The following is a 10,749-nucleotide window of genomic DNA, read 5'->3' as shown; positions in this document are numbered from 1 at the left end:
AAGGGCAACAAAAGAGAAATAACATAGTACATTAGGAACAACAATCACACAAGATAAAGCTCTTGTTTCCATATCCTAGAGACCCTTTCATTTAGTTTCATTCTATATGACCATATGTATCTAGGTTTCTAGCTCTTGTAATCTCCACAGAGACATTTTAACAACACAAATCTGGCCCTGCTAATTCCTTAGTCTTAAGGCAGAACAGAGATGATACATGGTCAGTCTTCTCCTAGCTGAGTCTTAAGATCTTTCAGTAGCTTCTTACCATAGATGAAGTTTCACACAGCTATATTCTTTGACACCTTCAGCATTCCTTTTTCACTCTAAACTCACTTGACCTCTCCTCCACCTTTTTTCCTTCCTTCCTTCCTTTTTTTTTTTTTGCCAGTCCTGAACTTGAATACAGAGCCTGGACATTTGCCCTGAGCTTCTTTTGCTCAGGGCTAGCACTCTACCACTTGAGCCACAGCTCCACTTCTGGCTTTTTCTGTGTATGTGGTACCCAGGAATCAAACCCAAGGCTTCATGCATGCTAGACAAGCACTACCACTAAGTAACCTTCCCAGCCCTCTCCCTAACCATTTACTGCATGTGTCCATGGTGACTTCCTGAGGCACTTGAAATCCACTAGTGAGCAGGGATTTTTCATGTTGGTATGCCTCTATGTACACCATTCACCTGCCTGTGATGTCCTTTGCCCCAGTCCATTTGCAACCTTGTTTATCCTTCAAATCCATCCTCCTACACTATGAAAAATGCTCTGCTTAATGGTCTCAGAGTCTACCCATTTTTCCCTGTCAGTGGTATGGTTCTATTTATTGCTCAGATCATACAGAATTGAATGGGTTAGCCAGAGGCTGTCTTTCTTAAGGAAACAGGAGCTCATGAGCCATCTCTTAGCATGCAGCTTTGAGCCTCAACCAGATGTGGCTGACAGATGTGACTTGTGACAGAGGTTCTCAGGCTTTGCAGAGATGTACATATGCTGTTTTTATGGGATAGTTCTAGCTTTTAAAACTCTTCTAAATATACCAACATCCCTGCACACTGTACATTTTGAGGCTGCCTAGGAAATGTACCAGAGATTTATTTGTTTACAAGTACTTGATGTCCATTTCACTCATACCAGCTACCCACAGCGTGTCCAGAAACACGCGGAGCAACATTCTTGAGCTGCTTTGGTCAGAGTGAGAGGCATAAAAAGCCATTCAGCAGTTTGGATGTGGCTCTCTTGGTTCTTCACGTCCCTGTCCCTGTGTCTCAACCAGGCTACTCTAATGCCCTGTTAATAATTGTGTCCTCAGTTAAGCACTGCAAAGAGATTCATTATGGTTTTCCATTAAGGGAATATTTTTGAGTGTGTTGGGGACCCTTAGCAGAAAATGTAAACATGTTTCTGTAGTCCAATTATTTTTTTTTGCCAGTCCTGGGGTTTGAACTCAGGGCCTGAGCACTGTCCTTGAGCTTTCTCAAGGCTAGAGCTCTTCTACTTGAGCCACAGCACCATTTCTGGCTTTTTTGCTATGTATGTGGTACCGAGGGAAAAAACCTGGTTCTTCGCGCATGCTAGGCAAGCACTCTACCACTAGGCTAAACTCCCAGCCCTGTGTAGTCAGATTTTTAAATGCATTCTTATTCAAGCTTTTATGTGAGTGGTACTGGTGTTACTGTGCTGGCTAAGAAGGTGCTGTACCACTTCAGCAACATCCCCAGCTCTTTCTGCTTTAGTTATTTTTCAGATAGGGCTTCACTTTTTTGGCCTGGGGCTCATTAGGTAGTCAGGATCACAGGCATGTACCATTCATTGTATGCTCTGTTTATTGACTGAATCAGGAGTCTCACTAACCTTTTGGGTAAGCTGGCCTAAAACTTCTACCCATCTGATCTCTGCCTCTCAAATGGTTGGGATTACAGGCTTGAGCTACTACATCTAGCCTTATTTATAAACTAGAATGTCCAATTTCAAATCCGTTTTCAGAATCTTCTTAAACATAATGTAAAAGTTTACACTGCAAGTAATTGCTGAACGGCTTATATTTCAAGCTGAAGTTTATTGCAACCAACAGAATGAACATCTTTTGGATAGGAAGAGTAGGATCAAGGGAAAAAATCACCAGTATAGTAAAATAACATGGGAGAACAATTCCATTAAATGCTATCCTGTTCAACCATTCAACTTCGTCCCATTTCACATGAGATGAATGCCTGGAAAATGCCACATACATCAGTTCATTGTTGTAAATGAACCAGGCACACAGCTAGTTGATAAGAAGAGTCCCAAGAAACAAATCTGGGCCTTCAAGGAGCCCACAGGGCAAGGACATCTAGTTCCTCGTGGTTAGCTAAAACATAAAACAGGGAAAGGAGAGAGATTTGACTGACAGGTTTGAAACTGTAAGAGTAGTGAAATTTAAGGCTTTAAGAATGGTAGGGTTTCAACAGATAAGAGATGGAGAAAGGATGTCTCTAAAATATAGGAACAAAGTTTAGAGCAGGTCATGTGTAAAGTCTCTCAGTAGCGGGAGGCCATGTTTGCAACATTAGGTATCTTAGGACATGTGATTATGAGGAAATACAGTTTTGGAGTTGGCTCCTAAGGGACTTGAGTCCTCTGTAAAGAATTGGTCAAGAAGCGGTTAGGAGGCCACATAAAACTTTGGCAAGGACATATATGACTTGGTTTCTGCTTAGGGTCAATCCATCCAGTACGATGGATGGATTTAGAGTTTGGTGTGAGGAACTCTTTGCATTTAAACTTTTCTTCTTCAACGCACACTACTTAGATTTTATTACATGTTACACATAGCAATCCAAGCTGTGCATCCACACCCTTCTTCTCTCAGAAGACAGGCTTTCTGACTTAGTGAAATTATTCCCTTTCCTGTCTATGTTGGGATGATAATCTCTATAATTATAATATGTGCTGCTTCTTGTATGCAGCTGACTTGAATATTTTGCTCCTTTTAGCAAAGGTGTAATATGTGCTATAAAATATTTGCCTGTGTTACCTAAAATTTCAAGGTGAGCTTTTACCCTAAAATACATGAACTCTGATCTAGCAACTTTGTGGATAAGAATGTTTCTCACTGAAATGATTTAAATAGTTAAAAATGCCCCCAGAGACGTATCTGTAATGACCTCAGTCTCTGTGAGGCACATAATAATAAAGAAGTAACCTAACTGTCCAAAAGGAGAAAGAATAAATATGTTATATAGGCAACCAAATGTTTTGTAGAAGGTTAAGTTAAATGTATTAAATTTAAGAAGCAGTTTATAAAATAGTTTATTAAACAGTTAATGAATAACTCATAGAGAAAGATTCTGGGAACATTAGCCAACTTGCAACAGTGATATACTATAATTAACTTCTATTTCATTCTTTTTTTTACTCCATCTTCTGTGTTTGGTTTCTTGGCTTCACTGATTTCAATCCAGTGGTCAATCACTTGTTTTCAATACCATTCTGTACTTCCCTTCGATTATGTCACATTCTGCCTTCTCTTTCTGTTCCTACTATCTCTTCCCAGGACATTCTCTAGCCTTGCTTACATTTCACAAAATTTTATATTTATTTATACTCATCCCTATTTCTTCTAAAGATGAATATTAAATAAATGAGTTTTGAAGAGTGAATATTTTGGGGAGCCAGAAAAAAATGCTATTTAAAAATCACATTTATGTCAGAGGAGTACTGAACAGTACAATTCAGAACCATTCTTAGTCACTATGAAGATCTTGAGTAAGCCCTGGCCTTTGAGTCTAGATTTGACTAAGAAGATTAGTGCAGATCAAGCCTAAGATTCTTCCTAACTCTGAATTGTCTTACCTGTTAGCTATTCCTTTCCATGTCCCTTTGGCTCTAGATATGTAACTAGTCATAGTACTTATCATGAAGCAAGTAATTCTGTTTGGTTTTTTTTTGTTGTTGTTGTTTTTTGCCAGTCCTGGGCTTGAGCTCAGGGCCTGAGCACTGTCCTTGGACTTTCTCAAGGCTAGAGCTCTACCACTTGAGCCTCAGCACCACTTCCAGCTTTTTTCTATGTATATGGTACCAAGGAATCAACCCGGGTCTTCATGCATGCTAGGCAAGCGCTTTAACCACTAGGCCAAACTCCCGGCCCGTAATTCTCAGTTTGTATGTCTGCCCTCCTGAAAGGAATACTACCTTGGGTGCATGACTGATAACTAGTCTTGTATTTCTTTTACTTATTGGGATGAGTCCAGATGACTCATTATTGAGTGACAAGAAGCTACCCAGAGCTATCTGCCTTAGTTCTCCTGTTTCTGTTGGCCTCTTTATTTACAGGGAGCCTGATGCTCACATCCTAGCAGCTTCAGTATCCACTGGGGGAGATCTTCCTCTTGTTGATAATTTCAGAGTTCCAAGATTTGTCTTCTTTGGGTTCCATGCACTTCACTGTGCCCTGGAGCTTAGAACATGCCCCATAGCCCCTGTACCTATGGTTGCTGGTGATATTAGAGGTCAGGATTCAAGGAAGGCTAACCTGTCCTGAAGAAATTACCTACACCAAGAGTAGGGAACTAAAAAAAATGAAAATGCTATCACCAGAAAAGGGGGGAAATTGAAGTGGTACCTCTAGCAATTTGTATTGTGTCTGCCATCGGCTGAGTAAAGACTCACTAAAGCTTGCAGAATGAAAGGGCTGATGTAAACTCTCACTGTTTTCACAGAGCTCTCACTACGCAGGTGTGCTCCTAACTCATGAATTTTGTTTGTTCTTTTGTTTTATGGAAACACAGGTTTGCCTGTAGCTCAGAATAGCCTCAAACTCTCAGTGTTCTCTACCCTCGCTTCCTGAGTGCTAGAATTATAGGCCCTTCTTATTCATGGAGGAATTCAATGTTTATGAGGTCATTTTCCCCTTCCACCTTTGTAATGTATTCATTTTCTGAGTACAACCACTGTGCTTCTGAATTCCAGTTCAAGTACTAGCATTAACTTATTTATACTTTGCCTATGAATGATTATTAGAATATTTCTGGCTGTAGTATGTGGAAAGTACTCCAACTTGAATGTAGATTGAGCAAAAGTCTTTTGCCAAAAAAGAAAGCAGTAGGTATTCAATTACTCATCTCTCTTTAGGTTAAGGCACAGGTGACATGCAGGGGTTTTTTGTTTCATGTGCTTGGACTCATAATTTTAAACATTTTAATACAAGCTCACATAAAAACACAAGAAAGATTGTCTTCCTTCATGGGAGCAACAGCTGCTAATCATATTTTATGAATCATTGAAGAGCTATACAAAGTAAACATAATCATAACATATGTGTTTATCTCTATAGCTTCCTTCTCCCTTTTGCACAGATGGTAAGATGAATGTACCTCTTTTACACCTTGTTTCTTCACTTAACAATTTGTCCCAGAATCCGCTGCATATTAGAACGGTTAGAGCTACCTGTTCTTTCAAATGACTCCATCATATCCCATAAGGATATATTGTAATCATCTTCACCACCACTCTACTGATAGACAAAACCAGCAAAAATCAGAACTAGGAGATGTGGCTCAAGTCGTAGAGTGTCAGTAGAGGAAGCAGGCCAAGCAAGCAATAGACCCTAAGTTCAAGTCTATATGCCAACCCCCCAAAAAAAAAGTTGCATTGGGAATCAGAGTTAGGGACCTTTAAAGTACACAGCTCTTCTGTCAAGATGGAAAACTTGGAAGGCTCCACTTCAATCACAAAAGCAAAGTAGATTTGGGAATTGTGACCTCTTCTGGATCTTTCTTCTGAGAGCTTACTCAGCCCTCCACTACGTAGTTTACAAAAATATATTTGTATTTATCTTGTAAGTATTCTACCACAAGTACTTAGCAAAAACAGGAAGTGAATTCAACTAACTTGAACATTAGGTATGAAACTTCCTGTATCTCATTTGAACATGCCTGAGGCTCACAGAAGGGAAGAAACATGCCAAAATTTACCAGGTCTATTAATTGACAAAAGGGCCATAATTCAAAGCCATACTAGAGGCATGGCCTAAATACACAGCCATAAATTTACTGCATCCACGTATAGAACTCTGCCTATATAACTGGGAGAATGAGATGGTTCTGGGTGGCAAAAGAACTTGCTTGCCTAGGACTAAGTATTTTCTATGACTTGCAGTTTTAACCAAAAGGCGAAGACATCTCCTGATGGTTGGCTAATGTTTTGGGATTTTGAAGGGCTCTTAGGTATACTATATAACCCTATTTTAGTATTTTTTTTTTCTATTCACGACTCTCTATCGATATTCTGTGATTGGGCCTTGTCCTGAGTTTCAGGCCTAGGGGGAAAAATGTCTTGAAATTTAAAATAATGTCTTTAAATGAATAAATATCATTAGACCTTTCAGGGAGCCAGTGTCTCTCTCCTGTTATTCTAGCTACTGAGGAGGCCGACATCTAGGATCACAGTTTAGAGCTAGCTTGGGCAGGAAAGTCAATGAGACTCTTAAGTTAGCCACCAGAAAACCAGAAATGGTGATGTGGCTCAAAGAGGCAGAGCAGAAGAGCCTTAAGCAAAAGAGCTCAGGGACAGCACCCAGGTCCTCAATTCAAGCCCCACAACTAACAAAACAAAGCAAAACAAAAGGCTACTATACCTAAGAGTCCATTTGTAATGTACTTTGAGTCTTTATTGAAGTCTTGAAATTCCTATTAAACTTGATTTTGGAGTGTGGGCATATAGTTTAGTGGTAGAATGCTTGCCTACCATGAACAAATTTTTGAACCCCAGAAATGAGCATGCACGCACACACTTCAATAGTGCAAGTAGACATTGGCAGGTTGAGATACTTTCTATTTTCTTTTTGTTTGTTTTTGGAGATGATGTGCTGTAACAAAATGAGTGAGCCAGTGACAAGGGGTTTTATTGCAGCAGCTTTCCTCATGAGAGGAGAAACAAGCAGATCAGAAGTGGGTGACAAACAGAAAATTTCCCAAAGATGTTATACAAAGCCAGTAAGTCTAGCCAGGGAAATTCAAAGGAAAGCCATGAAACACCATTCAGTAAGATGAGTTTTTTATTTTTGTTTTTGTTTTTTACAACCCTGGGGCTTAAATTCAGAGTCTGGGCACTGTCCTTGAGCTTTCTCAAGGCTAGGTCTCTACCACTTGAACCACAGCACCATTTCTGGCTTTTTCTGTGTATGTTGTACCAAGAAATCTATCCCAGCACTTCATGCATGATAGGCAAGCACTCTACCACTAGGCCACACCCACAGCCCAAGTATGATTTTATTTTTTTACGCAAATAGTAATGAGAGTAGAAAGAAATTGAAATCTTCCTACATTGCTGATGGGATGATGACATGGATGGAAAGTATTCTGGCTGTTCCTTAAGTGCTTAATCAGCTTCTGTTTCCTTCTTTGGAGACAGTTCAGATACTAAGAATTCGTTTCTATTGTTGAAGGTAACTGAAAAGAAAACATAAAATAATTTCTTTCAAATCATTACAAATTTTAAATTTTACCAGAATACATTAATTGTACAAAGGGGCTTCATACTTATAACCTGCACATACATATATGTACTTTTATCAAATTTATCTCTCTCTCTCTCTCTCTCTCTCTCTCTCTTTTTTTTTTTTTTTGGTTGTGTGGCTTGAATTCTGGGCCTGGGCACAGAACTTTCAGCTCAAGGCTACCACTCTACCTCTTGAGCCACAGCGCTACTTCCAGTTTTCTAGTAGTTAATTAGAGATGAGTGTCACAGTCTATAGTGCCCAGGCTGGCTTTGAACTGCAATCCTCAGATCTCAGCCTCCTGAGTAGCTAGGATTATAGGTGTGAGCTACCTCACTCAGCTAAATTTTATCTTATTTATATTAGTTAACTCATCTTTCTCCTCCACCCTTCAAACAATTTTGGTAGGTTTCCTTATGCTCTTTTGATATAACACATATAATGTACTTCTACAATGTTTACCCTCCATTACCCTCAACTTTGCCCAAATAATTAAAAATTTTAAAGTCGACATATTTTCTAAAATTGTCTTTAGAGTATAAGAAAAGTTCCTCTTTTCACTTATACAGATTGGCTTTTCCAGAAGGTCATGTTGTTTCCAAGTTAATAACTTTTATTTTGTTTAATAAGATTTTTTTTAATCCTACCTATACAGGTATAGGATCAGTGACCTACATAGCATCTGTCAGGTGTGGTTTCTGGAGTCATACTCTCTGGGTTTAAACTTTGATTCTGCCATTTATTTAGTCATGTAACCTTTTTGTGTCTCATTTCCTTCTCTATAAACTAGAATAGCAATGTCATCTGTTTCGTAGTTATTAAATTAGGTTTTGTGTATATGTGTGCACATGTAAATATATATAAAGATATAAAGCAGTGTCAAGTACTATGTGCATGCATCAGCTTTATTGTCTTGATTTAGCCAACTACACATTCAGTCTAAAGCAACAAGCTAATCTTAGCCATGCAATGTACTTGCATCACTTGGGAATTTGTGTTTTACCAAAGAAGCCAAGCATGAGTTCAACTGGTGCTTTCTCTACAGAATTCTAAGAAAGTTGTCCAGGCCAAATTGATTAAAGCATGAAAAGGATAACTAAAGCTAAGTCTGGAATTTTTTTTTTTTTTGCCAGTCATGGGCTTGAACTCAGGGCCTGAGCACTGTCCTTGGACTTTCTCAAGGCTAGAGCTCTACCACTTGAGCCACAGCACCACTTCTGGCTTTTTTCTATGTATGTGGTACCGAGGAATCGAACCTGGGTCTTCATGCATGCTAGGCAAGCACTTTAACCACTAGGCCAAACTCCTGGCCCTGGAATTTTTTTAAAAGAAAGAAAAAGTCTGCAAAATCTTAGTTTTTTTTTTAATGTTAATTTGAATAGGACTTGAAGAACTTTTATATCTCTATTATTTTGGGACATGTTTATTTCTTTTGTGAATAAATCTGCTACCCAGGTCAGAAACATTAGGATAATAATGAGTTAAAAATATTTGTTTCTTATGAGAATAGATTTTTTAAGTATTACATGTAAAAATTTCACATTTGCTATCGCAAATAAATAATGTCCTTTTCTTTTCTTTGGATGCAAGTACATGCATGTTCAAAATACTAGAATTTATTTTCTGTCCTGCTTTAAATAAAAATCTTGGGCCTGGAGTTTAGCCTAGTGATAGAGTGCTTACCTAGCATGCATGAAGCCCTGGGCTCCATTCCTTGGTCCCACATACATAGAAAACGCTGGAAGTGGTGCTGTGGCTCAAGTGGTAGGGCTCTAGTTTTGAGAAAACTCAAGGACAGTTCTCAGGCCCTGTGTTCAAGCCCCAGGACTGGCAAAAAAACAAAACAAAACAAATGCTTGGCGAGGCTGAATTACTTATGTGAACAAAATTTTACGTACTAACATAAACAGAGACATGGATAGTGAGTATGGATAGGAAATGTTTAATAACTGATCTAGATAGTATTACCAGAATGTCATTTTACTGGGGCCCTAGTCTATAAAGTTTAGTTGCACTTCAGATAAGTGGTTTATGCCAGAGTTTAAAAAACACCATTCTTCTCAACTACTTGAAAGTGGAAATAATTTTGATTCATAACTGAGAAAATGTGAATGAATGACTTTTATTCAAAAAGGGAAAAAAATTCTATGTGTTTATCCCAAACCTTGAGGACACTGGCTATCCTTTGGGAAGGACCATACAGGTAAGACTGCAAGGAATATAGATTTAGCAGAGCAGTGATGACTTGTCCAGCAGGCAGAGGAGTTACAAGTTGAGCCGTTGAATGGATTTGAGGTAGTTCTTGATCAGATGAGGTGCCTTATCTGCTATAGTCAAATAGGATCCCCAAGGATCTCTTGGGGAACTGAAATATGTTGCTATGGCAGGTCACCCATAGGTGGCAGGTAGGGTGAAATTCAGAGCACAGACTTGACTGAATCCCAGTTGAATCTCTTATACATGGGATAAAGCAAAATTGGGAAATTAGTCGTACATTCAGAGCTGTATCTGCACCTATATACTGAAGAGAATCAAGTCTCTGTTTTAGTTGTAAAACAATTTTAAACTTATGGTTTCTGTAGATCGGGATTCTGAGCATAGTTGATCTGGCCTTAGAGGTGTGATTTCTTATCTCAAGGACTGACTGAGGAAGAATGTGCCTCCAAACTCCCTACTGGTTGTGGGGGGACCTAAGTGTATCACTGGCTGTTGGTTACAGGTATCAGTTCCTTCCCAGGTGGACTTTTTTCCTAGGGTGGCCCAGAAGATGGTAGTTGGCTGTCTTAGAGGGGGAGAGGGAGTCCTTTTGTAACCAGCTTATCTGGGAATTATTTCATCACTTTTGTTCAGATATTATTCCAGCCCCCTAATCCCAAGGGGACTTATAGGAGGAAGGAACAATGTGAGTCAGCCCAGTGGTCTACCATGTATGTAAGCGTGTGCCAGAAAGGAGTTCTCAGGATTAAAAGTTCCTGGCAATAACTGGCTGTCTCCACTGATTAAGGATAGCTGAATATGACACCTAGAAAGAGCCACTCTTGATTTCTTACTGTATTTTGTAAATGAAATATGAATCAGCTAATAGACTCATTGCTAGAGTTTTTTGTTGTTGTTGTTTGTTTGTTTTGGAAAATCACGATAGTTCTTGTGGGATAATGAAGATGAACTTAAAGGTGGAGGATGAGGTAGTGCGTGCCTGAAATCCCAGCTACTTAGGAGGCAGAGGTGGAGGCTCTTGAGGTGGAAGCCAGCCTAGGAGAGGTTAGTGAGAACTGAT

The sequence above is a fragment of the Megascapheus bottae genome, chromosome 15, assembly GCF_031878675.1.
Source record: "Megascapheus bottae isolate mThoBot1 chromosome 15, mThoBot2.hap1, whole genome shotgun sequence".
Taxonomy (NCBI): Eukaryota; Metazoa; Chordata; class Mammalia; order Rodentia; family Geomyidae; genus Megascapheus; species Megascapheus bottae.
This window is presented reverse-complemented; position numbering follows the sequence as displayed.